This window comes from Tenrec ecaudatus, chromosome 5, assembly GCF_050624435.1.
Source record: "Tenrec ecaudatus isolate mTenEca1 chromosome 5, mTenEca1.hap1, whole genome shotgun sequence".
NCBI classification, from domain to species: domain Eukaryota; kingdom Metazoa; phylum Chordata; class Mammalia; order Afrosoricida; family Tenrecidae; genus Tenrec; species Tenrec ecaudatus.
In genome coordinates, this window is record NC_134534.1 from 2,503,371 (window position 1) to 2,530,489 (window position 27,119).

General features: G+C 51.0%; 1 protein-coding gene across 6 annotated transcripts in view; it reads left to right on the forward strand.

The window, feature by feature from the left end:
- The first annotated feature begins 4,711 nt into the window (after positions 1-4,711).
- The window catches only part of PTK2 (protein tyrosine kinase 2), a 181,529-nt gene continuing 159,121 nt past the window's right edge, over positions 4,712-27,119 (forward strand). For 2 of the 6 annotated variants that reach the window (XM_075549214.1, XM_075549217.1), the window contains exons 1-2: positions 4,732-4,860; positions 9,763-9,890. The gene's annotated coding sequence lies outside the window, so the exon portion shown is untranslated. Of the gene's footprint in view, positions 4,861-9,762; positions 9,891-11,068; positions 11,126-27,119 lie in introns of all 6 variants that reach the window. The other 4 variants (XM_075549213.1, XM_075549218.1, XM_075549215.1 and 1 more) reach the window with 3 other exon arrangements.

Sequence of the window (27,119 nt, forward strand, 5' to 3'; positions counted from 1 at the left end):
AAGGAAGCCCTTCCTGAAAGCTTCCTGTGCAGGGGCCATCTGGCCGTGCAGGAAGGGCAGAAGCCAATGGCGTTCCAGGCTGTTTTCTGTGAGGGGCTGGGGGTGGGGGGGAAGTGGGCGGCAGAGGTTGTGGGGACAGGAAGGGGCATGGGCTTTGCAGGCAGACACCGGGCTGGGAATTCCAGCCCTGCTGGCTCTCCAAGGAATCCTGCTGGCACAGCAGGCTATAACTCCAGGCCCTTGATTTGAATCCACCAGCCACCCTGCTGGTGCAAGGGGAGGCTGTGTGCTTCTGTCAAGAGGTACACCCTTGGAAACTCTTGGGGAGCAGTCTTACTCTGCCCTGTAGGGTTGCTGGGAGCTGGAATCATCCCAAGGCAGCGGTTTGGTTAAGTGTGGGGCGGCTGCTGCCCCGAAGGTCAGCGGTTCAAACCCACCAACTGCTCTGGGGAAGAAAGATGAGGGCGTCTGTCTGCACAAGACTGTGCTGGTCTGTAGGGTCACCGTGAGTTGCCATGGACTTTGCTTCTGGCTTCTTTTGTTCTGAGCCACAGGGTTCAGGTCTATGGGATGGGTTGGATAAGGAAACGCTCCGAGGATGGGTGTGCAGGGTCTGGTCCACGGCCACTGTGCTCTGGGCCACCCTTCCCATGCTCACAGGTCCACAGTTACCTATGAAGTAATGCGGTAGCTCATCAAGAATACTTGCTTAGCAGATACTATGTGCCCGAATCCGTGGCCTTTCATAACGACAATGAATCAAACAGAATGAAGAGCCGTCCGTGCATTTGAATGTCGGTGCTGGGGAAGGACACTGAGAATGCCATGGACAGCGGAAGAACAAACAAATCTATCCTGGAGGAAGTGCGGCCGGGATGCTCCTTCGAGGCAAGGATGGGGAGACTCTGCCTCGTGTGCTCTGGATGCATTTTCAGAAGAGACCAGTCCATGGCGAAGAATGCCATGCTGGGTCAAGTAGAGAGACAGCAAGAAAAAAAGAGGAAGCCCCTCATGCAATGGATCGACACAGTGGCTGCAACAATGGGTTCAGGCACAGAGAAGGACCAGCTGCATCTGTACGGCTGGGCACAGGGCCGCCAGGTGTTGGAACTGACCGGAGGGCAAGGTGGACGGCCCGGCCCATGGCTTTTTTTTAAGGCTATAAATCTTTAATGTAAGTGGCTCGCCACATCTTTCCCCCTCAGAGTGGCTGATGGGTTCAGGCTGCTGACTTTTGGGTTGGCACGCGGGCATGTAACCCCTGGGCCCTGGGTTCCTTGTCCTGTGTCTGTGTCAGGCACCCTGCCGAGTGTTTTTACTCCATGACTCCTTTACTCCCACCCACCGCCAGGTGGTTTTGTGCAAAGAACACAGGAGTTAAACCACAACACCTTGCTGGCTAGTTTCCTGTGCACACCGTACAAGTGAAGCCGCGAGGCCCTTTCGGAGAGTTTAGTACCGCAGAGCACCCTGCAGGGCCTGCTGGACCGCCAGCTGCTCGCAGCTTCCTGCCCTGGCATCTCTGTTTGCCCATCATTTATGCCACAGGGCCTGGTTCTTTTCCTTCCTGCCTTCTTTCATGAAGCAGAAGACTCCACGCTGCCCTTCACAAACATCTTCTCACACCGATCACGGGAAAACCAAACCAAAGTCTCTGCAGCATGGACCCTAGAGGGGAAATGCCCGTGGCCTTCCGGGACCGCAACTCTAGAGTTCTTCATAGTTGTATTGGCATATACTTCGCATACCACCCAATTCAGTCGTTCAGTTGAGAAGGGTCGAGCAATTATCTCGGCGACCAATTTCAGACCATTTTCCCCTTGTTCTCGGTGATGTGAGGAGACTGTTAACTCTCCACGGGGCCAGGAAACCTTCTCTTTCTCCCGTGGACCGGCTGGTGGTTTTGAACTGCTGAGGAAAGGGACAGCATTGGTTCCCCACGGGTGGCTGTGACACAAACCACACCCAGAACAGAAGGCTCAAAACCACAACCATTGTATTTGCTCGTCACTCCGTGGTTGGACAGTATGGGCTGGTTTCCCCAGCGCTCACGTAGCTGCCATTGCCGGGCACGCTTGGATGGGGCTCCAGGGTCTAGAGAGCCTTGCTCACACGGGGCCGGCGAGCCTCTGTCCTCCTTCCCACGTCTAGCTTGGTGGTGGGCTAGCTTGGGCTGCTGTACATGGTGTCAGGAGCCCTGTACTGCCAAGGTTAAGCAGTCTAGTTAGGCTGAGCGGCTAATGGGACGACTGGCTGTTTAAAGCCCCTCCCCACCTCATCCCACTGGGGATCTGTGGTGATCTGCTCCCGTGACAATGACGTCCCAGGAATCCAGTGGCACAGACACGAGTGATGGAAAGCTCGGATACAGGAGGCGGTTAGCCCAGAGGACTGCACGGACACCCAGCCTCCACAGCCCTGAGAGCAGAACTAGATGGTGCCCACGAGAACAGCTACCACTGCTGGAGGCTCTGAGAGGGATACCAACAGGGGTCCTGCAGAGGGTGGGGAAACAGAGGAACAGAGTACCCTGGGATAGAAAGGCCAGGCTCAGCGGTCTGATAGGAATTGGTGGAACCCTCGGACTCAACCCTGGGACATCCTTCACGCTGGGACTGAACTCAGCCCCTGGTTCCACTTTCAGCCCCACAGGAGCTGGCTCGAGACAGTGACCCATCCAGAACCACGACCAAGCAGACGAGGTGCAAAGGGCAGCGCCTGCCCAGGGGATGAAGCTCAGGAGGTGGCAAGAGGGGCGAGGGAGGGAGGGAAGAGGAACGGAAATGGGAACCAGGAAGTAGGAAGCAGGGTGGCTCTGCCCTGTCGGAACTGCAAACCACATCTTGAAACAGAATGCAGACCGGCTGATGAATGGGAAGGCTGGTTTGCTCTGTAAACTCCCACCCAGATCACCATGCTCCCGGTAGAACAACGAGGAGAGCCCTGTTGGGCAGGTCTGCCCAGCCCCACTCTGAGCCAATGGCTCCTACCAACACCAGTGGCATTTTAAACCAAAACACCCCAACAAAATCCCAGGACATCAACCGAGTGGATTCTGTTCAGTCTCTTGAGGTCTTGGCTCAGAATCCGTGCAACCTCACTTCTGGCATATTCTATTGGCCAACCCAAGGGACAGATCCACCCGGCTTGGATGCAAGAGGTGAATGGATGGAATCACTCTCTGGCTGGGGTGGTGGGCAGCAAAGAACTGGCACAACTCCCTCCCCCACAAGATCCACCAGTCCCTTTCATCCCTTCTCCCTCCCCCCACCCTGCTTCTGATAACACTAGCTCCTCATTCTACATTCCCCAGTGCTCTGTTCACACACATACAAACATGTACTGTGTGCCAGAGACATAGTCATGAATCAAGAGAAGTCTCTACTCTTGTGGGGGACAGGAACTAAAAAACAGGGAGTGTGGGGCTCTGGGGAGCAGGTGGTGTTTTGGGCTAGGGGGTGAGCAAAGTGTGAGCAAGGAGGGCGGCCATGGGTGAACCTTCTTTCTTATACAGACTGGGCAGTTCATATCCACCAGAAGCCTGCAGGAAGTAAGCTCCAGAAAGGGCAGTTTCAGGCAGAGGGAGAGGAATGGTGGGTAGGGCTAGGGTAGGTGCAAAGGTCCTGAGGTGGATAGGAGAGCCACAACCTTTCTCAGTCTTAAGTCTAGGAACAAACAAAACAAGCCACTCAGTACACTTCATTCAAGAACAATCCACAGGAAAACATTTACACAGGAAGAAACTCCTGCTAAGCAAAAGCCCCTGGTTTGGGCTGGATTCTGTTATGAGAGACTGCCTCACTTCTCAAAGTGCCTTCCTCGCGGATCTGGTCCCTGAGTTCAAGGTCCCCTTTCAAGGGGGCATGCGGCTGCCCGCCCACCCCCACCCCCCCAGCTTGTGGGGAGGATGGAAGTGAAAGTTGATCTTTTCTCCTGTCATCTCAGACCACAAGGTTGGTTGCCAGAGTGGTTTCTTCTTGTTTTATGATCACAAACCAGAAACCACTTCCTACTTTCTAAAACCCTGTACCGGCTCTCTGCTGGGTGCTGGAATCACAGGGGACCCTCACCACCCGCGACCCCACCACGAGCTCCAGCCACAAGGGACCAGTTCCTTTCTGGGGCGACGCCAGCCCAGGACTCGGGGTGAGGCCTTCTCCGCTGTAAGATCAAAGCCCGGTGCAGCCCAACACTAGCGATGAGGCCATGAAACAATATTTGGGCTTGGGTTTCCCTTTCTGCAAAAGGGGCTAAGAGCGCCAGGCTCATTCCGCACAACCAGAGAGCGCAGAGTCGGGCATACCGCTGTCTGCGGGACAGTGGGACCCAGAGAAAGGCTGGGGGGCCGCCGAGGTCCTCCGGGGAAAGGGTTCCCCTGGGGGCAGAGGCTTTGCCGGAGCACAGAGCCTCCGCTCGCAGGAGGGTGCTGCCGAGGGCCCCCACGAGCGCAGGAGCTTACCCTGGGCTTGAGACCCAGGGCCCTGGGCTGCTCACAAAACCCGGCAGGGCCGGCGGGCGGGGACATCGGGAACGAAGCCGAGCGGCGCGTGCTGCGCATGCGACACTTGACGCGCATGCTCGGTTGTCGCAGGCAGCGCCGCCGGCGACTCCGAAAGCCCGGACGCGGAGCCAGCGAGCCGCCGTGCGTAGCTAGCGAGCCGCGGTGCGTAGCGGACCGGGCGCACTCTGAAGCCGGCCGCCGCGCGCGCGCCCGCGCCGACGCAGCCACGGCTCCAGGGCGCGAGCCCGCCGCCGCCGCCGCCGCCGGGCCGGGAGCGCCGTGCGCCCGCGGCGTGAGCGTGGGAGGGACCCGGCCGTCGGCGCCCCAGGTCGTCGCACCGCGGACTCGCCGCCGGCCAAGTGAGTACGGGCTGGGCGCGCCGCCCGGGGCCGGGACGCCGGGCGGGCGGCTCCGGAGGGCCGAGGGCGGGTGCGCGGGAGCGGCCGGGCCGCGGCTTTGGGAGGCGGGGGGCTGAGGAGGCCGGGCGCGGACCGAACGCCTCGCACACAAAAGGGCGCGGGCGGTGGAGGCCGCGGGGCCCGCGGGACTCGAACGCGCGCCGAGCTGCGCCCGCGCTGCCCGCGGCCCGTCCCCGTGGTCGCCGGGCGGGCGGCGCCTCATTGTGCGGAGCGAGCCGCCGCGGGCTGGGGTCCTCGCGCTCTTTCCGCCGGAGCAGGCTTTCCCGGCGGATTTCGCCGCGGAGGGCGCCGCGGGCAGAGGGTTTTGTTCGCTGGGAGTCGTGTCTACAGAGTCTCTTTCTCGCCCCGCTCGCCTGCAGCTGGGGTTCGGGCCGTGAGCCCGAGAGAATGGTCATATTGTAGAGCGGCCGGCGACGCCAGCGCGGGGCCTGTGGACGGCGCCGCCCCGCGGGGTCACTCCGGGCCCCGGCCGGCCGGACAGACGGGCCGTTACTGTTCGCGGGGCGGCTCGGGCGGGCGCCGCGGCCAGGGGCGGGCCTGGCTCGTGAAACGGGTAAGGGAACAGCCCGTTACCCTCGCGGGCAGCCGGCTCCGCAGGCCGAGAAGTTGGTCGCTGCCCGCCGGCAAGCGGCGCCGAAGTTTGGGCAGGTGGCTTTACTCGGACACTTAAGGTTTATTTGTTGAATGTGTCCCAGGCCTCCTCAAAGGGTGCGGTGAAGTTCATTCCTCCCAAACCCAAACCACCCCAAGCAACCCTGCGCTGGAAGCGCGCGGCACCCCTTCGCGGTTAAGGAAGTGTGTCTTCAGGTACCCCGAGAGTGTGCTGTGTATTCTGGCTGCCTTTGGGGACCAGGGGGGAAACCTGCGGGATCTGCCTGTCGTGATCAAACGTCCCCAAATCCCAAGATGCATTATCAGATGATCAAACCGTCCAACTTTAATAGCGAGCACGGGATAAAGTGCATGTAAAACACGAGCCTCCCCTGCCACAAGACTGGCTTCCATTGCGTGAGACCCGTGTTTGTGCAGGGTGGGCTCGCCCACGGGGATCTTCATAGCCAGGCCTTTCTTCCGAGGATTTGTACCTCCAGCAGATGTGCTGCTATATACATCCAGCGGAGCAGAAGAAGCACTTAGCAGCGCGTCCTTGGATAAGATATGACACTGAAACCAACTCTTGGTGTTTACAGTTTGGAACAAGGAATAATGGGACACGTCTTAGTGGGTGTGTGTGTGTGGGGGGGGGGCGGTTTTCAAAACCTCTTTGGAAAGTGAATGGGCCAGTGGCGGTTCAGAGCAGGACGTTTTGAATGCTGCTTGTGGAGCGTTAGTGGGGAGAGCGGAAGTTGGAGATGACAGGGTCATTAAAACTTTTTTAAAAACAGACTTCTTACAACTAAAATTGTTTCTGAGCTGTGTGGAATGGAATGACCCGCCCCTCAAAGCTGCATTCTTCAGAACCACTGCAGGTATCTTTTCTCCCTCAGAAGGGTGAGACAACTGTGTTGGTAAACCAACACCCTTTCCTGCCCCCTTAAAAAAAAAAGAAATTCTCAACAAGTTAAGTCGGTAAATAGAAGTCACCCCCAATAGCATGGGGAAAGCCCTGCACACCACGTGAGTGCAAAAGCTGTGCAGCTGTATTGTGAGCATAGGCTTGATGCTGTGTTGTGAGTGTGCATTGGCTTGATGCTGTGTTGTGAGTGCAAAGGCTATGCAGCTGTGTTGAGTGTGCAAAGGCTGTGCAGCTATGTTGTGGGTGTGCAAAGGCTATGCAGCTGTGTTGAGTGTGCAAAGGCTATGCAGCTGTGTTGTGAGTGTAAAGGCTATGCAGCTGTGTTGTGAGTGTAAAGGCTATGCAGCTGTGTTGAGAGTGTAAAGGCTGTGCAGCTGTGTTGAGTGTGCAAAGGCTATGCAGCTGTGTTGTGGGTGTGCAAAGGCTATGCAGCTGTGTTGTGAGTGTAAAGGCTGTGCAGCTGTGTTGTGGGTGTGCAAAGGCTGTGCAGCTGCGTCACTGGTAAGGATCCTGTAAGGACGGCGTGTACTGAAGCCGGCAGGAGTCATACTTTAGGTAGGATTTAAGCTGACTTCAGCTCCTCCCCTAAATTTCTCATGTTTGAGATTCTGATCATGAATGTATGTAAACTTCTAAATCACAAAATGAAAGTAATAAGTAAATAATACATTTGAAGTAAAACTAATGTTAAATGACTGTGGAAGGAATTAGGACATTTCTACAGGTAAAAAAAAATTCTTTGCTGAAAATTCCTATCCCCTCTTGGATGCTAATTTGAGTTACTTGGTAAGAGGAGAGAAAGGACTTAGACATTTTGATTAGCATCAGCTCTTCAGGTTTCTAAAGGTATTATGGAAGCAGTTTTATTCCCCAGGAGTAATGTCTTAATTTTGAAGAAATAATAGAAATTGTTTTAAGAGCAACAAGAGGGGTGACTCAGAGTGTTAATGCAGTATGTAAATCTTTCCCTTTTAAAATGAAAGAACCCTGCTGCTTAGACAGGTTTTCTCATCTAGAATAATTCTTCATGTTTCAGTAACATCAAAAGTTCTTTATTAGCATATCTGTGATGTGAATAGATATATAGTCAGTGAAAAAGAGGAAAGTTTAGTGTTTCTAGTACTTTATTTTGCCCAAAGCTGTAGTTTAGCCACATAGTGACTTTGCTGGAATGAGTTTAGTAACTAGAGTATTCCCCTCACTCAACACCCGAAAAGGTTGTTGCAGGAAAGTTGTTTTGTTTTTTAGGCGGCATATGCTAAACTACAGATATTTAATGATAAATAAAACCAAGGAGCCTTGGTGGTGTAGTGGTTACAAGTTGGTCTGCTAACTACTTAAGGTGGGCACTTTGAAATCACCAGCCACTCCCCAGGCCAGAGACAAGACTTTCTGCTCCCATTAAGACTTACAGCCCCAGAGACCCACAGGGGTAGTGCCACTCTGCCCGAAAGGGCCGCTGTAAGTCGGAATTGAATCGATGGTGGTTGGGTTTGGTTAGTTTGAGTGTAAAACCTGCTGCCATCAAGTTGATTCCGACCCAGTGCCTGTATAAATCATGTACTTGAAAATAGAACTTTGTAAATTTGGGGACAAGAGGCATTTAGGAGCTGTGGTGGTGGGTGGGTTAAATATTTGGCTGCTAATGGCAGATTGGCCATTGGCACCCCTCTCTCTTCTCAGGGAGAAAGGTGTGATAGTCTGCTCCCATAAAAGAGGTACAGCCTGGAAACCTCCAGGGCACCTCTCCTTGGCCCCGTGGGCGGCTTTGCCAGCCAGTGCCAGGATTTTATGAAGGAAGCATTCACAGGCGCAGTTGCTCGTTCCTTGTTAGGAATGGGAGATGGTGAAAAGGACAGACTGTTGTGGACAACTGGACATGCATGTGCCCCTCACCTCCTAGTCTGCTGGGGTGGGGGTCACCCGGGGCCCCGCACTGCTCCACCCTACTGTGGGGAGGTGGCTCTTTTCTGGCATCTGGTCTGTAAGCTGTGTCCGTTGGGGGTTAGGGAAACACTTGTGGCCTTCTTGCTACCACAGTTTTGGCTAAGAGTTACTTATTTTTCATTTCACTCACTGCCACCAAAAGGCTGCCTATGGCAGGAGCAGTGGAGTCCCCATCTGCCCACTTCTGATTTAATTTCTAGGGGTGGTACCATATCCTCATCACTGGAACCGCGGAAGCAGCAGAGGACCTCCTCCATCGTCCTAACTGCAACAAGTGTCCGGTCTTGTCCTTGGGGTCCTTAGAGGAAATAAAAACCCACAGAAGCACGGGGCACTCAGGTGTGACATTTGCTGGTATTGGCCAATGATGTCTTCCCTGTGGCTCGGTTTGCATCAACACAAGTGGAGGGGTTCAGGGACTAAAGCAGGAAACCACTGTTCTGCACCATTCCTGCTCTCTCCAGCAGGCAGATGGGAGCCTGCAGACCCACGGCAGGAGTGGGGAGGCTCAGGTCTTTGCCTGCTTTTAGGAATGGGAAGGTGCCGCTGTCTAAACTTTGTGTCTGGTTAAAAGAATCTGATTGAAGTCTTGCTGGTGGACTATGTACTGTAGACTTTATACCATTTACTGCCATCCAGTGACAGGAAGTAAGTAGTCTGGGCTGGCTTGGTGGATACCTGGCTGGCTGCTTGCAGGTGTTGTCCCCTTCTGTAGGTCGCCCAGGAGTGGCTCTGTGAGCCTTGGGGAGGGGCACACAGAGCACTGCTCAGCTGCCAGCTTGAGAGGTTGGCCGTTCAAACCCCACCCAGAAACGCTGTGGGAAACAGGCCTGGTCAGCTGGGTCCCTGCACTGGGGAGCTCCCCACCCCCCAGCTGCATGAATGTCTGGATATAGGTGGCAGTGCTCTTCGGAGCAGACACAGATCGGAGTGCTTCCTCATATCTACGAGTGGGCGTCCTCTCAGTGTCCCCTTGCCACCTGTAGGCCTGCGGCAGCACCCCCCCCCCCCCACCACCAGCGTGCATGCGCACCACTATGCTTGTGCTGGACCCAGAGGCTGCAAGAGGGAGCAGGTCGCCTATGGGCCTCCATATGAGTGCTTCTTGGATACTATGAACCAACCACGTTGAATGAATGCATCTAAGGGTTTCCGTTTTTTAAATTCTTGACGTTAGAATCAGTTGAAAAAGCATGTGTAAAGCTCGGGGCAGTGGCTGGCCTGCTTGTGTGTCCACTGCACTTACTGACAGGCCCCATGGGTGATTTTCCTCCGCTGGTGTTTCTGGTCGGCGGTTTTGTGGGACGCAAGGCCAGAGCACAAGAGCCGCTTGAAGTAAATCCTTGTATTTATCCTCTTTCCCACGTGCATGCTCTAAGGTTCCGGAAGTGGCTGCATGCCTTCCTGTTGCCGGAATTTTCCACCCTGCTCTAGTTCAAGTACTCTCCGCTTCATTATTGGTGCCAGTGGAGTAAAAACCAGGCCCCAGGAGAACCTCACGGTTCAGGTATGTGGATTGTCAGTCCCTGCTGTGCCCCTCCCCTTCCTGTAGGAAAGGTCCCACCTCTGGAAGTAAGAGATGTGGCTCCTTACCCCAGTCTGCTGGGCTGCCTGCTCTCCACCAGTGTTGGAGTTGGTTGTACTGAGTGGGGAGCTTAAATTGCTTCATCCTGCAGATGGAGTGAAGCGGGATGTAGGTTTTCCTCCCAGAGAGCACGCGCTAGTGCACATATGCGCATGCATACATGCTGTGTGCCCCCCGAAGCGTTCTCCCCATGGGTGCTGAGCCAGCCGGGAGAGTTGCTGCGGAGGACATTGCTTGGGGTCTCACCTTTAGCTGCTTCATATTCAGCCGTGTCACCAGACATGGCCCCTTTAGGACTTTGCCACAAAAAGTGGTGTAAGAAAAAAGAAAGTGGTCTTGTAGGGAGTCGGCATTCGAAAGGACTCATCCCAGGTCCTGAAGTCCTAGAAAGCTGCTCAAAGAGGCGCCTGTTGCATTTGGGTAGGGTCCCAGAGCTCTTATGGGCGCCGTGGGCACTTAGGAGGGTTTTATATGGTAAAACTCCAAAGCCTGTGACAGATCCCAGCCATCTGACACTGCAGCGTGAGGCCCTTCCCTGCTCCCTGCAGCACCCGACTGCCATGCAGAACACCTGGCTCAGGTAAGGGAGCAGACATACCAGCACTGACCTCTGGGAGACTTTGTGGTTTGCTCGTCCTCAGTGACTTTCTCTGCAGACCTGCTGTATTGTGGGGGAGGAGACTGCGCCAGCCCGTGCATGCACGCACTCGGAAATACATTCCAAGTTACCCTCACTGGTCTTCAAAGGATCGTCAGAGGCCAGCTGCTACAGCACCTGGCAACTTGTTAGACATGCAAATTCCTGGGAGTGGGCTGCCCCTGCAGAGAGCTGCCCCTGCAGGCTGTCCTGTCTGTCACTGCAGGGGGACGGCAGTCCTAAGTGGGAGAGATGAACTTGGTAATGAGAGGTCCCTCACTGTAGACTAAAAATTTCTCCGGTTTTCCAGACCCTTCCTCCTGGCATGGTATTGGGGTGGGTGGCTTGGTGTTGAAGGCTTGGCTCTGTGAGCAGTGTGGCGTGAACTTACTCCAGCCCCAGTATTGCATTCCTATTTAAACTTAATACTTTTTTTTTCTTTTGCCCTTTCTCTTTTCTTAAGAAAATTGCAACTTAAAGGGAAGACCACGTGCAAGGACAGGACTATTGGTGTGTTTGGGTATGTTATGTATTATGCGGAATGTCATGCACCGATTGCCCATTCCATGGCATTGGGTAATTGGCAGATAAGGAGCCCTGGTGGCTCAGTGGTTAAACTGGCTGACTGCTGCTTGAGAAGTTGCTGTTTCAAACGCTGGCCACTGAGGGGGACGCTGTGGTGGTCTGCGTCTGAACTGATTTCTAGATACAGCCTTGGGAACCCCAGGGGGCAGCTCTGCCCTGTCCTGTAGTGGCGCCGAGAGTTGGAATCACCTTGATTTCGGTTGGTGTTATTAGTCACTGCAAATAGAATAGTGTGAGCTGGGTAAGGCTATAGATGCTGGGTGCTCCCTTGGGTATCCTTGGGTGTATCCCTTGATACAAGGGGGCTTCAAAAACTTCTTGGAAAATGGAGATGAAAGATAATGGAATTTTCAGTGAACTATTTGAAGCCTTCTTGTGCAGTGCAGTAGGTGGGCAGTAGCTGGTTTGTAAGTGGATGAAGGGGCGGGGAGCCTGGGTTACCGCTGAGGGTCTTGGATTGTCACGTTGTTGAGAATTAAGGAGCAGGTGAGTGAGGCCAGCTGGAAGCTCCCAAATCGCCAGATGCCAGAGGGAGGAAAGGAGAAGCACGCACGGAGTAGCTGAGAGGTGTCCCAGAGATGGGACACCCGCCCTGTTGGGTGTCCAGGCTGTCATTCCATGGGAGCAGATTGCCAGGCCTTGGTTCTGCTGGCCCCTCTCAGCAGCCGTGGTTGTGTCACCTGCACTCCTTGTTACAAAGGTGGGGATAAACAGGTGAAATTAATGTAGTTGCCAAGCCTGAGAGAGCAGCTTCCACCTTGATGAGGTGTGAGTTCCCTGGTTGATCAGATCCTTGGGGCTCCAGGAGGCGGGATCTGATTGGACGGCAACGTGCTGGGCAATTCTCCTCTGGCCAGAGTCATAGAAGGCCCTGAGCTGTTTCTTACTCCTCCAAGGTGTCTGAGCCTCCCCACCCCTTTGGCCACCCCGCCCCTCTGGTGGTTATTGCCGTCTTATCCCCTTGTGGTTTTCAATAGCCTCTTCCTGATGATAATGAGTTTGCATCTCTTTTTATACACTTTCTGGCCTTCCACTGTTTAATGCTGGGTCCCTGCTTTCTTTTAGGCCCTCTGCCCTTTTCCTTATTGGTTTGTAGGACTTCTTGATGTACAGGCATGCCATGTTTTATTGCGCGCTGCACGCCCTTGGCTTTTACAAGGTGGAGGTTTGGAAACCCATCCGGGCCACTTTCCCAGTTGCCCAGTTCATGTCTCTGTGCCCACGTTGGCCTTTCCACAGGGTTTCAGACTTTTTTGTAGTGCTGTTGTGCATGTGGGAGGCTGAGTGTACTGGAAACAACCCTCTTCTCTTGGGGAGACAAGGCATTGGACCCGCATTGACTCCAAGGTCCACCTGTTCTCAGTCCTTGGTTGGTTCCCTTGACTCTTCTCTTCCACTCTATACTCTGCAGTTTCACTTGCCCTTAATGCTTTGTCGTCGTCGTCGTTGTCAATAAGCAGGAGTTTTAATGTCAGATTTATCGGTCTCTTCCTTTAGGGTTTATGCCAGGTGTCCTCAAACTTTGGCCCGCGGGTCACACGCAGCCCCCGAGGACATTCATCTGGCCCGCCGGGTGTTTTTGCCCCATTTGCTTTTTTTACTTCAAAATAAGATATGTGCAATATGCATAGAAATTTGTTCATAGTTTTTTTTTGAACTATAGTCCAGCCCTCCAATGGGTCTGAGGGACAGTGAACTGGCCCCGTTTAAAAAGTTTGAAGACCCCTGGTTTGTGCTGTCATGCAGTTGCCCTATATTGTTTTGTAAGCACTTTATACTGCTACCTTTCACCTTAGCCTTAGTAATTGGAGTTGGTGCTGGTGAGTCCCAGCTGGCTCCACACGGCAGATGGAAGAGAGCCTCCTTCCCCAGTGCTCTGCACAGCCCTGTACAGGTTCCTCTGTTTAGGACTGGCTCTATTTGGTCCTCCTGGTGATAAGCGTAGGCACGCTGGTGGCATGGTGGGTTACAAGTTGGGTTGCCAGTCAGAATCTCTGCGGTTGAGTCCCCCCGGCTGCTCCACAGGAGCAAGATGAAGCCCTCTGTCCTTGTGGAGATGGACGGCAGCTCTCCCGACAGTGTGGCTAGGAGTCGCAGTTGACCCCACCGCAGTGGTTTGGTGCTACGCTACTACTTCTTCTGTTAGAAGTCAATTTTAAGCCGCCTGGTCTCACTGAAGTTCTCCGTCAAGAGGACCTTAGCTCTGATGGTGCAGGTACATTTCAGAACTGCTAATCAAATTTCAAATAGAAGGGTGGTGTTTGGGATGACATTGAATCCATTGAAAAAAATCAACTTATGTAGAATTGTTTTCAGTTTAGGCCTACTATAATCAAAGCCCCTATGAATATATGGGGTGGGGACTTCAGAAAGTCCATGAAAAAATGGGACTACAAGAAATGGAATTTCATCATGAACTTTTGGAAGCCCCCTTGTGACTTACTAATGTATAAATCTTTTGGTGGCTGTAGGCCTTCATTTTTCTTGGGAATAGCGGGGCCCCGGGCTAGTTAAGGCAGGTATATGTTTAACATTCAAAGAAACTGCCCGTCTGTTTTCTGGAGTGGTTGTATGGTTATGAGGGGAATGATAAGGCGAGGGAGACACACACACCTTGGAATAACCAACCACTAGAGCTCCCTAGGGCAGCCTTTTCCCAGGATAGAGCTCAGAGGGTTAGGAAAGGAGAGGGAATGGACACAGGAAAGACAGGGAGGTGCATTGTGGGTGGGCAGTGAGTGAGATAACACAGGGTGAAGGGATGGCTGACTGGGAAACCGCTCTGTCAGCCTTCACCAAGTTCACAACAGAAATGCCCACAACCGCCATAGGAATTCATGGAAACCTTTGTGAAACAAAGACATCCTCAGGAGAAGCTGTGGTGCTTCAGCTCTCCTGGAGGCCACCGCCCTTCAGAAGGTGCTGTTTTCATGGGAGCGTCTGTTCTTCCGTTTACACCGCATCAGAATGGCAGCTGTGACATCTTTGAGGGACTCACATCCTAGTCCTCTTCAGTGTCGAGTTTGGGGACAAAAGGCAGTCTGAAGGGCAAGATCAGGTTGGCTCTAGGGTGGGTGGGGTAAGGTCTCCGAGTGAAATTCTAGGACTGCTCTTGCTGCCCTTGGAGAATGAGTACCTTTCTGGTGATGATGGAAAAATTCTTTGAAGCCACTTTCTTACCAATGGGTTTTTGTTTTGTCTTTTAAAAAAAACACTTTTTGTGAATTGGGTGCAAGCTGACAGAGAAGATAACAGTTTTACAGTCAATAAATAGCTCATCAACCTGCCTGCCTCTGTTTACGTCGTTGTTGCCCATCTCCCTCTTTCTCGGTATCGGCTTCCCCTTCACCCAGGTTAGCACCTGTCCATCCTCTAGCCTGGGGCTTCCCCGCCCCTTTCTCCTCTGGCAACCAGCATTCTTGTTTTGTTTAGTGGAAAAACTTTTTCTTGATTTTTTTTTTTTACTAACTGGTCTCATACGGATTTTTTTAATAACTGGTCTTGTGATTGATTTTACTCAGCTCACCACTGTAGTTTCATGTTTTCTTTAGACTTCTTTGTACTAAGTCCCCATGCTTGCCCTGTGTCCTTCGAGCTCTCAATATGACACCCCCTTCACCCCTGTTACCCTAACCTCTTGACAGTATCAAGAGAGCTTGTCTGCGGGCCTCTCCCCATGGCAGAGATGGGTGGGAGTGCTTAACTAGCCCGCATAAAGCCTGCAGCCAGGCATGACCCTGCACTTCCCGTTTCCTCGTGGGCTGCACTTGGTGTGGTCCCTTTTTTCAGTTTTAGTTCCTCTAAGACATAGGTTCCCAAACTTATTTGGCCTGCCTCCCCCCTTTCAGTAACATTTACTGTGTGTTTCCTCCCTGACACAGCATGCTGAGTGGCTTCATAAGCGCTCGGGTGCCACCCAGCCATCTTCTTTGAACTGTCCACATCTTTTCTCCATTAAAAAAACAGGTTTTTGTCTTCGTCTTGGGAGTTTTGAGAGGCCCAACAGGATCTCTGGAGGAACAGCAGTTAAAGCGCCTGGCTGTCTGAACCCCGCCAGGTGCTCGGAAAGCCTGTGTGCTCTGCACTGCCCCGTCAGCATTGCCTTGGTGGCAGTGGGTTGGGTTGGCGTGTGGATGGATGGGCCTGCAAGCCCTTTTCCAGCCATGCCAGCTTTTCTGCCCCTTGCGTGCTCTTCCAGTGTCGTTGGAGAGCAGAGCCTTTGCTGTGGATACAGTCCAGTTCATCTTTGTCCTTGTGTGGGTTCTTTTGAAACCTTTGCCTCATCCTGGGCCCCAGTGGCTTTCTTCCCCTGCGCCCAGGAAGTTTTAGATAGCACACCCAGGGCTGGGACTCCTTTGAGGGTTTTTCTTTCTGGTGGGCGGTTTAGATTCAGACTGTCAGCTGTGCCGAGGCCATGGGGAGGGCGCTTCCTCCAGAGCGTGTCTGGCAGTGCTGGGATTTCTTCAGACCTGGTCAAGGCCTAGACTTCCTTGGGCCAGCGGTCCCCGCACTCTGACCTCAGGCTCCGCCCACTGTGGTTGGCTGGTGGGAACTGCCTTTGATTTGCTTCCCTTTTCCCCTGAAGGAAGGGGGTGAAAATGAAAGTGGCAGAATTTCAGCAGGAGCCAAGGCCTCAGGCAAAGGTGGTTTCTGTTTTGTTTCTTCTTCTTAACCTGCTCAGCCTCCCGGGTTCCTTTTCATTTTGACTTGGCATTTCCTCTTTGTCCTGTCTGTGCCTGGGTGCCTGTGAGATTTAAAAATATTCCACCCAAGCTTCTCAGTGTTTTTCCGAGGGGTGTTGTACTAAAGAACGGAGCCTACATGTAAGAAGCCCAGGAAAATCACTTCCTTTTCCTTCCGAGTCTAGACATGGGCCTGCTGCCTAGTTCAGTAGCCACTAGCTACATGCAACTATTTCAACAGACATGAATGGAAATGAAGCAGACTTAAAAGCTCTGCCCCTCGCTCACTTTAACCAACGTCCCAAGTACTCACTGTCCCATGAGGCCAGTGGCCACCGTATTGGACAGTGCAGAGGCAGAACATTGTCACCACCCCTGGCTGTCACCGGCTGGACGATGATCCCCTCCTCAGAGTCCTGCACTGGCTCACGGATCTGCATTTGAGAACCACTGTTGAAGCTTGACTCTCTGGACACTTCCCACCCCCATCTCCATCCCCCATGCTGGACTGAGCTTGGAGCTCTTAATGGTGAATGAAGCCCGGCTGTGAGGTACAGGTGGTGGAATGGGGATGTCCCTTGGCCCCAACTAGACAACCAGTAAACTCACTGCCATCAAATAGATTCTGACTCATAGTGACTCTATAGGACTTTAGAACTGTCCCTGTGTGTTTCCAAGACCGTAGCTCTCTATCGGAGCAGCTTGTGGTTTTGAACTGCTGACCTTGTGCTTAGCACCCTAATATGTTCCACCCAGCCATCAGGGCTCCTAGACAACCAGTAGGTGTTGGTATTTTACCTTCTACATGCCTGTCTGATTTGGGCTTTCATGGAAACATATCCTCTACCTTCTGTGATCTGGACCCTGTGGCTCCAGCGTGGAGGACCCTGCCCCTGCCCCTGCCCCAGCCCCTGCCCTGCCCCTGCCTCTGCTCCTGCCCCTGCCTCTGCTCCTGCCCCTGCCCTGGTCACAGAGGGGCTTCACTTACTCTCGACCCTCAGGAGCTGCATCTCCTATGGATGGAAGAGCTGCCCCCAACCTGCCTTGAACAAGTTGGTCAGTCCCTTTTCCAGCAGCAGACTGACTTGGTGTCCAGCCTGTGTGTCTAGGAGAGAGGTTGCTGGGCTGAGGGACAGACCAGTTGTTAGGCTGTGCCCAGTCAGTTCAGATTCCTGGTGACCTCAAGGGTAACAGAAGGAAACGTTGCCTGGTCCTGCACTGTCTTCACAGTTGTTGGGCTGCTCCAGTCCGGGTATTGTGAGTGCCTCCCCGCCTCGGGGCCTCATCTCCCAGCTCTGTATTGCAAAGTATTCCGTTGTGACCCATAGCATTCGCACTGCCGCATTCTCACAAGTGGATCATCACCAGGCATTTCTTCCTAGTCTGTCTTAGGAAGCCCCATTGCAGCGTGCCCACAGTGAATAACCTGCTGCTGTTTGAAAAATTGGTGACCTAGCTTTCAGCCTGACAGGTGGTGGTGCAGCTTGGCTGTTGCCGTCAGTCGGTTCCGTTGGCAGAGTACAGCTGCCCTGTAGCATTTTCTTGACTGTCATCTTTATGGGGGCAGATTGCCAGGACTTTCTGCCACGGAGTGGGTTTGAACTGCTGACCTTTCAGTGCACAGCAGGGCACTTTTACAGAGTTCATGCCACCAGGGCTCCTTGCAGCCTGACTCTCTCCAGACCACACCTAACTCAGCAACCCCGTGTAGGGTTTCTGAGACCGTGGATCTTCAACTGTCTCCTATAGAGCAGCTGGTGGACTGCCATCCATGCTGTAACTTGTTTTTCAGTTTGCTTTTGTATGCATTGATGACTCCTGGCTGGCATCAGCCTGGCTTCAGCTGCATGCTTTTTTTACCTGGGCATAGGGTGAGGTAGTCTATTTTGCCCAACATCCTCATTTTTGGCTTTCTGGTGGGTGTGCAGAATCCATTTGATGGCAGCAACTTTGTTTTTTGAGTTTAAAGACGTATTGTAGTTGACATATCTCATTGTGGCCTTAATTTGAAGTGCTCTGATTTCTGATGACAGGGACCCTCGTTTAGTGCTGTCTCAGTGAGGGGAAATAACTTGTCATTTCCTGTGCTTTTCTGAGTGATTGACATCTGCTCTTTCTGTCTGTGTGCTGGAGTACAGCCCTTTGTCACTTAATGGGTCTTTGAGTATCTTGGAACTAAAATTCTTAATTTTCATAGTCAACTTCATCCATCTTTTTATGATTGGGATTTTTGCTCTCATGTGAGTAATCCTTCCTCATCTGAGGGCAAGGGCTCAGTCCACACCTCCCTTCGCCCTCCCTCGGTAAGTTTTAACGCAAAGTATCTTTGTTACTGAGTTCTTAAAGTCCTTATTTTTCCTTTCAGTAAATATGACCCATATTTATACACATTTTTGAATTTTCATTGTTTCTTTTGATGGCCCAAGAGTCCCACTAAGTCTCCAAACCATAGCATTCCCTGAAAAGCAAGTCACAGTGTGATGGAACACTTCCTGATGGTGGGTCTCTTGCTCTGTAGCTCTTCCGTGTAGTTGAGTTCTACACCGGCTCTCAGCCAGAGACAGGCACTGATCCTTTGAAATTAATATTACCTGGAATCCACCTGATAGGAGCAAGTTTTTGTTTTTTTCAGTTTAAATTAACATATTGTAGTTGACATCAGTCAAGCTCTTGGTCCTACTGCAGAAACTTTTGGGGCACCCACGTTCTTAAACTCCAATCTGGCTTCAGCTGCTTTCTACCTGGTTATAAGGTAAGGGGAATCAGGCACATAGTGACTATCTCCTCTGTAGTTAATGGAATCGCCTAGATTTCTGTTCTGCCTCGGGATATGTCTGCTGTTTCTTGGCCAAAGTCAGTGTGCTGAGCCACGCTGATGCTGAGACCTTGCAGGTCCCCATTGTCTCTGCCTCCAGCCTGCCCGGCTCCTGCTGTTCAGTGACATTTGTTAATTAAGAGGTTTAATTTTGTTTTGCTTTCTCAATACTGACTCTTAAAAAAAATAGAGAGAGAATGAGGAATTTCTACTTTGTGGTTTTCTGAGGTTTTAGCCTGATGTGTATTTTGGTTGTCCACCATCTCATTTGTTTTGTGTGTTTTTAAAAAGTGGTATCAACTTGAAAGTTGTCAAAATTCAATATGGGCCAGAAATGACACTCCTCCTTGCTCCCAGCAGGCATCAGTGCCTGGGGGTGGGAGCCTGGCAGGGGAGGAAGGTCTGTTTCTGAGCTGGCGACCTGTGACTCCTTGTTGTGTTGTCTGCTGACGTCCGTGTAAAACATGCTGAGGGTACAGGTGCAGTGGCCGTGTAAAGGGTGTTGGCAGAAGCTCTCCGTGGCCGAGGGTTGCCGTCCATGACTGTGCCTCAGCAGCTCGCTCATGGGAGCCCTGGGGAGTTCCACACTTACAGAATGCCGGCTTTGTGGATGGGACAGCATGAAGATCTGGTGGCCTTGACATTCAGAGACGGGATGGGGGGAAGAGGAAGCTGGCTGTTTCTGTGAACACTGACAGCATTTTTTAATACCTCAGGGACAGCTCTCTGGGCCACACTGAGTGGGAATCGGCTCAGGGCAGTGGGATGGGTGTGGGTGTGATGAGTGAGGCTGACCCTGAGCAGGCTGTGCTTGGGATAGACGATGATGTGGGCATCTCGGGGAAGGGCAGTGTTCCCCAAACCCCCAAGGTCAGCCCAGGCAGTGCACTGTGCCCGGGTGCAGTATGCTTCCTCTGTACAAGCCAGGCAGGAAACATCGTAGGCTTTGTGGTAACTCACACATTCTGTTTTCTTTCAAACTTTAAATGTGAAAAATCCACTCCTGCCCAGGAGTCATCCCTAATCTGTCTGGGGGCCGACTGAGTGATGGTGCAGGCTCTAGTGTCTCGAGGACTGCATGGTGTACCCGGAACCGTCCGGGACAGGGGCTCGAGGGTGCCGTGCTCCTGTGTGTGGAGGGGTGCAGGTTGAGTAGAAGGGGAGGAGGGAGACCACAGGCAGGATCAAAGCACACAGCATTGGCCCTGACACATTTGACATGCCCTGGAACGCTGAGAACAGGCCAAGAGGCAGCCATTGTAACGATGCACTGTGGAAGGAGGAGGGAAAGACCCCACTGCCATGAAGGAAGTGGCTTGTGGTGGCATCCAGCGGTGGAGTGGCAGGAGCAGGGTTCAGTCCGTTGTCTCCAGTGGTAGAATTCAGGTGTGCACAGACTGGCACAGGCCTGTTAGGGGGGAGGCTGAGACAGAGCGGGGGCCTGTATCTGGGCTCCAGCCTTCAGTCCCTAACCAGCGGTGGGGGGCAGAGAAGGGGGAATAACTGCTCAGTTATAGGATGGCTTCGAGTGCTTCCCTTGGGGACAAGTTTAGGGACACTTCTCCTTTTATCACCTCCCCTCCCCCTCTCCCTCCCCCCAGTTTAAAACAAACTGGTGTGTAATCAGGTGTGGCGCAGAATGACCCTGCTCCACAGGGGGTTTCAGACTGTCCTCTCTACAGAAGCAGACTGCCTCTTCTTTCTCCCAGACTAGAACCTCGGAGCTCCTGGCTTGGTGCTTAATCATCTGTGCCACCAGGATCCTTCCCAGTATGTGCTGGTGACTGAACAAGGGTTCTAAGGGGGAATGTTCTCTTCTGGGCCTGTGGCCCCCTGACTTGTAAGCAGAATTCTGTGAGGATTCTGGAGCATTCACCTGCCGCTCCAGAGGGAGCCCCTCCTTGCTGTGGGCGTGTGTACATCTGGCGCACAGTGTAGGCTGCTGGGGGCAGGGGTTGGGTGTGTGTGTGTGTGTGTGTGTGTGTGTGTGTGTGTGTAGTCATCCAAGTCAGGTGGGTTATTGACCTACATCCCAGCTGCCAAGTAAAACATGACACTTGTAACTGTTTCCTGGCTTGTAACGATCAGCCAGCAATCCAGATCATCCACCAGGCGCTCCCGCTCTGCCCCCAACACAGGCAGAACCACAATTAAGGACCCATTTGGAGCACACAGAAGGCCAGCCAGAATTGGGGTCTCTGATTGCTGTGGAGGATCTTCAGCATGCTACTGACCTCTGCAGGGTGTGCCCTGTTTTTTGGGGGGATATTTGTCACCTCTGGGGTATGTGTGTGTCAGCATTTTAGCTGTTTCTTGAATGGCAGTACCAGTACCCCAAAGTGAGTGCTCTTCCTCTGGGTTGGCGTGGGAATGTGGGCTGTGCCTCCGGCCCTGGATAGCCTGTCTGCTGGTGAACTGGCAGGTAAACCTCGCTGATTGAACCCCAGGGACTCTGGGTCTGCCTGGGTTTCTGTTGGATAGTCTGGGGACTCTGATGAGTGCAGTGTAGGAACTACTACTGCCTTACCCAATGCAAACTGAATCCACAGCCATGGAGTCCATTCTGACTCTCTGTGACCTGTAGGACCGAGTAGACCTGCTCCTTAGAGTTTCTGAGACTGTCAGTCTTCGTGGCGCAGACAGCATCATCTTTCTCCTGAAGAGCTGTTAGTGACTCAGAACTGCTGACCCCAAGGTTAGTGCCTGATGTTGAGCACGTTGTGCCACAGGACCCCTTTCCCGTCATACAGGTGACAGCAATTCTGGCAGACTAGTTGAACATGGTGAGGGATGGCCGTCTGCTGTGGGGTGGGTCTAGAGAGGAGAGATTGGGTTGGAGATGGACTTGAGTCTGAGCAGGCTTCTTGTCCGCCAAGGAAGTTGTGTCATGACCAGAGTGCAGTGGGGGGTGAAGCAGTGCACTGGTGTCTGGAAGTTAGAACTTCCAGAGACTTTATTGGCACTGCTGTCCTTCAGCTAAAATGACACCCAGCCTCACTGCCAAGAAGTCTGTTCTCACTCAGAGTGCCCGCAGGTAATCTTTCATTCAGCTCTTATCACAATCCATACATCCATCCATTGTGTCAAGCACATTTGTACATTTGTTAACATCATCATTTTCATAACATTTTCTTTCTATTTGAGCCCTTGGTATCAGCTCCTCATTATGTTCCCCTCCCTTTCCCACCCTCCCTCCCTCATGAACCTTTGTTAATTTATAAATTATTATTTTTCATGTCTTACACTGACCTAGTCTTCCTTCACCCACTTTCTGTTGTTTGTCCCCCTATATGTAAGGGGTTATATGTAGATCATTGTGATTGGTTTCCCCTTTTTTCCTTCATCTTCCGCTTACCCTTCTGGCATCACTACTTTCATTATTGGTCCTGAGGGGTTTATCTGTCCTGGATTCCCTTTGTTTCTAGCTCTTATCTGTACCCGTGTACATGCTCTGGTCTAGCCGGAATTGTAAGGTAGAATTGGGGTCATGATAGTGGGGGGGGGGGAAGAAAGCATTCAAGAACTAGAGGAAAGTTGTATGTTTTAACAGAGCTATACTGCACTCTGACTGGCTCATCTCTTCCTTGTGACCCTTCTGTAAGGGGATGTCCAATTGTCTATAGATGGACTTTGGGTCTCCACTCTGTACTCCCCCCTCGTTCACAATGATAAGATATTTTTGTTCTGGGTCTTTGACACTTCATGATCACACAGCCTGATATGCTTCTTCCATGTGGACTTTGTTGCTTCTCAACTAGACAGCCGCTTGTTTATCTTCAAGCTTTTAAGACCCCAGATGCTATATCTTTTGATAGCCGGGCCTTATTAGGTTTCTTCACATTTCCTTATGCACCCATTTTGTTTTCCGCGAGTGTGAGGAAGGTGAGCATCATGGAATGCCAGGTTATTAGAACAAAGTGTTCTTGCATTGAGGGAGAGTGTTTGAGTAGAGGCCCAGTGTCTGCCTGCTACCTTAATACTATATAAATATATGTACATAGATCTATTTCCCTATCATTATAAATATATATATTTACATATGTACATGTCTGTATTTAGACCTCTATAATGCCCTTTGCCTCCTAGTTCTTTCCTCTAATTCCTTTTATTTTTCCCTTGTCCCACTATCACGTTTGACCTTCATTCAGGTTTCAGTAATTCCTCTCTGTTACATTGCCCTTGATTAAGCCCTACCAGACATCCTATGCCCTCCTCGCCATTGATTTTAGATCACTTGTTGTTCCCTTGTCCCTGGGTTTGTTAACACCCACTTCCTTTTCCCCTCCTCCCTATCCCTGTGTCCCCCGGAACTGTGTCCTGTTTTATTCTCCTCTGGATTATTTATCCCACCTATCTTATCTAGATAGACATGCAGAGACAATAAGCGCAAAAACAAGACAGAGCAAAGCAAAACAACAAAAGAACAAACCCCCCCCAAAAACAACAACAAAAAAAAGACAGAAAAAACAGCTTATGAATAGTTCAAGGTCTGTTTTTTGACCTTTAGGAGTGTTTTCTGGTCAAGTCTGATGGGGTGCCGTGCCCTGACCCCAAAGTCTATTTTTGGCATTCTCTGGAAACTTCATTGCTTTGCTTCCCTTGCTGTTCTGTTGCATGCCCTTAGCCTTTCGACCAATTTCACCAGGTGTGGCGGGGTCATATTGGATACAGTTCCACACTATGCCTCCAGTGTTGTTCCTTGTAGCACTATGGGTCAGTCTGTGATGTCGGGTCTTATGGTGGGGCTGGCCTTATGGTCCTCTCTGTGCATTGGCTGTTCTGAGCCAGGAATATGGTCCTCGGGGCTTGGTGGGCCAGGACCTCCCCTCTGTGTTTGCTCATGTGTGCTCTGATCAGACGCACCCCTCTCCCTGAGCTGTAGCTTCAGTGCTGTCCTCTGAAGGACAGCACTGTCCTCTCAACTTCTTCCTCAGAACAGCTGGTGGATTTGAACTGCCACCCTCACTGCTAGCACCTAAGGCTTCACCCTCAGTATCTCCAGGGCTCCTCTCTCAGACTCGACCTGCACTCTATGGGTCCAGCTTAGTTGGGAAGCTCAAAGGCTATGCTGCTTAAAAACCAAAGCCAATATATTGGGTCAGGCCCTCGGGGTTGGCCGGATCGATCAGGTCTCAGGCGTGACTTCATTTAATTGCAGGCTGTCTGCCTGTGAACGGGCCTGTGGCAGTGCAGGGTGGGCCGGGCTGCTGGTGAGTGGAGGCCTTCGCGCCTCATCTTCCCTTAGCCTTCCCTTGGAACCATTCCAGTATAAAGCCTTCATACTGCCCCCCTGGCTTCATGGTCCCATTGTTTATTTTCTACAGCAGTCTAGGATTTTTAAAGGTGGGTCCAAGGTGGGAGGGGGTTTCTTTAGTCCAGAGCAGATCAATGAGTGTTGGATCAGCGACTAGGATCGTCCATGGAGTTCTAAGACAGGTGTCCTCAAACTACGGCCCGCGGGCCACATGTGGCCTGCTGAGGACATTTATTCCGTTTATTTTTTAACTTCAAAATAAGCTATGTGCAGTGTGCATAGGAATTTGTTCATAGTTAAAAAAACAACTATAGTCTAATCCTCTAACAGGGACAGTGAACTGGCCCTCTGTTTAAAGAGTTTGAGTACCCCTGCTCTAAGAGAATAGTAGAATGGTAGCTGTACCCCCACTGCAGGACATCTGGTGTGGGGTCCAGCCACCTGCATTTTAAACTTGTGTCCTCATAGTGGAGAAACACTGCCCTAGTGTTGGTGAAAATTTATTGTAAACATCAGAGTCTTGAGAAAGTACATTATTATTGCGATCTTACTGGCTTTGAGAGAATTAAGATGTTATTCTTGCTTTTAGGTAAAAGAGAGGCTGAAGCCAGAGGCTGTAGGATATGCCACGAAACCAAGATCAGAATCTGTGGCCAGGAGTAGGAATGTCTGCAGAGTGTGTCGGACTTGATATGGTCCTGTTGTACTCTCTGACCAGGGATTGGAATGAAGATCAGGAATTACACTGGGAGAGGGTTCACATGATAGAGTCATAATTTTAGAGTATTTTGACACGTCACAATGAAGTGCTATGATCAGCAAGGTCGTATGAACCAGGGATAAATGTAAAATGGGAGACTTGGATGGAAATGAAGACTAAGGAGAAGGGACAGGGGAGAAATATGCTTTATACCTGTGTGCAAAAGACCTGCAGGAATAGTTGACCAAAACAAGAGTCTATGAGGTTTTTCTGGAAAGGGTCAGATGGGTAACATTTCAGGTTTTGTGGACGAAAAGGTAATATTGAGAATAGTATGTAAGCTTTTTAAAAGAAATTTTTTTAATGTAAAATTTTTTATAACAAGAGGGAACACAAACTTTCTATAGAACTTTTATTGCCAATTTAAAATATAATTAACACATATAACTAAAAAATAATACATGCCTATTGTATGAAAAAATTGATTTTTTTTTTTGCAGGGGAAAAGGGCAGTAACATTTTGCTTAATTGGGGTTCAAAGTTAGTGTTCCTTATCAAAATCTATTGCAAATGTTAATTTTTTTAGTGTTGATCTGTAAGGAGATTTTACATAATTCATATATGAAAATGTCTCCACAATGAACTATCAAAAGTCAGTTGAGGAACTTATAATTTTATTATTTTCTCAATTTTATTTGCTTTGTTGTTGAGAATTTGCACAGCAAAACATACACCAATTCCACCGGTTTCTACACATGTACCTTTCGGTGATGTTGATCACATTCTCTGAGTGTGCAGCCATTCCTACGCTCCGTTCCTGAGGGCCGACCCGGCACCCACTAACCAGTCCACTGCCCTCTCAGGATCTTAACTCGTCTTTGGAGTTGCTATTGCCAGTGTGTCCCCACATAGGTCATAAAAGATCAGAATGCTCAGGAAAGACATTTTTTGTAACTAATCAAGCTGAGTTAGTCTTTTGCTTTTAAGAAGACTGCAAGGGGATGTTTTGGTCTAAAGTGTAAAATCTCAGGGCAATAGTTTCAGAGTTCGTGCAGCCTTTTGACACCAGGAGGGTTCTCGACTGCATGCCTCCCCTGTGAGCAGGATTCTTCCTGAACTCTGATCAGCATGTCCAGGAGCAGTAGCGAGGCACGACCCTGCCCTTCTGGTCTCATGGCAAAGGAGGCAGTCAGCCACACACTCCTCCTCCTCTAGTGTGTCTTAGCTGCAATAGTTTGTGACCCCGGGAACCATGCAGCACACTCAGAGGTCGAACAGAAGCACCAGAGGACTTTATTAGGTCATTTAACTGGGATGTCCTGTGGAACCCTGACCCTACCCCTCCAGACCAAGGAGCCAAGTCCCGCGTGATGCTTGGCTGTGTATGAGCAGCACCATCTCTCTCTCTCTCTCTCTCTTTTTCGCCCTGTTGTTATCAATCATATCTATTATATAACTTCTGCCAGTTCAACTTTTTATAGGTAATCAACTTAATTGACAACAGTGATAATAATCGGCTGAGCAGCCCCACCCGTAATCAGTGTGAACTTTCCATCACTTTATCCCCCATTTTTCCTTCCCTCCTCCCCCTGGTAATTGCTGATAAACTTTGATTTCTATACATTTGCCTTTTCTTGTCTTTTTTATATGAGTGAGGTCAAGATCTTTGCCCTTTGTAATTGGCTCATTTCGTTCAGCAGCATGTCTTTTTCCAAAACAGTTTTATTGTTTTAAAATTCACATATGCACTTCCATGGTTAAGAAGCTTTTAAAAGAGTTGTATATACATCATCACAATCAGTTCTCTGCTTCCTCCCCCCCTCCTGAATTCATTATTTGCCCCACAATTCTCTCCCTCCCCCTCAACCAATAACCATTGCATCAGGTATGGCTTTTATACATCCACTCTTTGTGCTTCGTAAGCTGGGAAACCTAACAGAATCAAAAAACAAAACAAAAAATCATCATAATAGTGTAAAGGAAAAGAAAGAAAATACCACCAGCAATATGAAAATAGGCCAGAGAAGGAAATTTCTGTCGTGGAACAAGCGAGAAGTATTTACATCTAGAGTAAATTCAGTTTGGGTCAAGAGGGAGGTCAACTGATCCTAGTTCCATCCACCATTATCAAGTTTACAATAGTGTGTCTGATAGCAAAGCTCTTTGTGCCTCTGGACTGTGGTCCGAGGGGCCTGCCAAAGTCTTAATCCCATCAGGTACTTTGCAGATGGATTTTGGGCTCTGACTGTTCTCTACCTTTCTACAAATTGGTTGTTCACAATTTAAGCTCAGATACTTTTCCCTTCATCTTATTTGGATTTCGTTATTGGCATCTTTGGATCACACAGGCTTGGTGTGCTTTTTCCATGTGGAAGATGTCTTCAAGCTCCATCCACACTGTAGTGCAGGTAGTCAGCCTTCATTTCTCCTACTGTATCCCACTGTATATCTGCACCACATTGTATGTAGCAGTGCTGA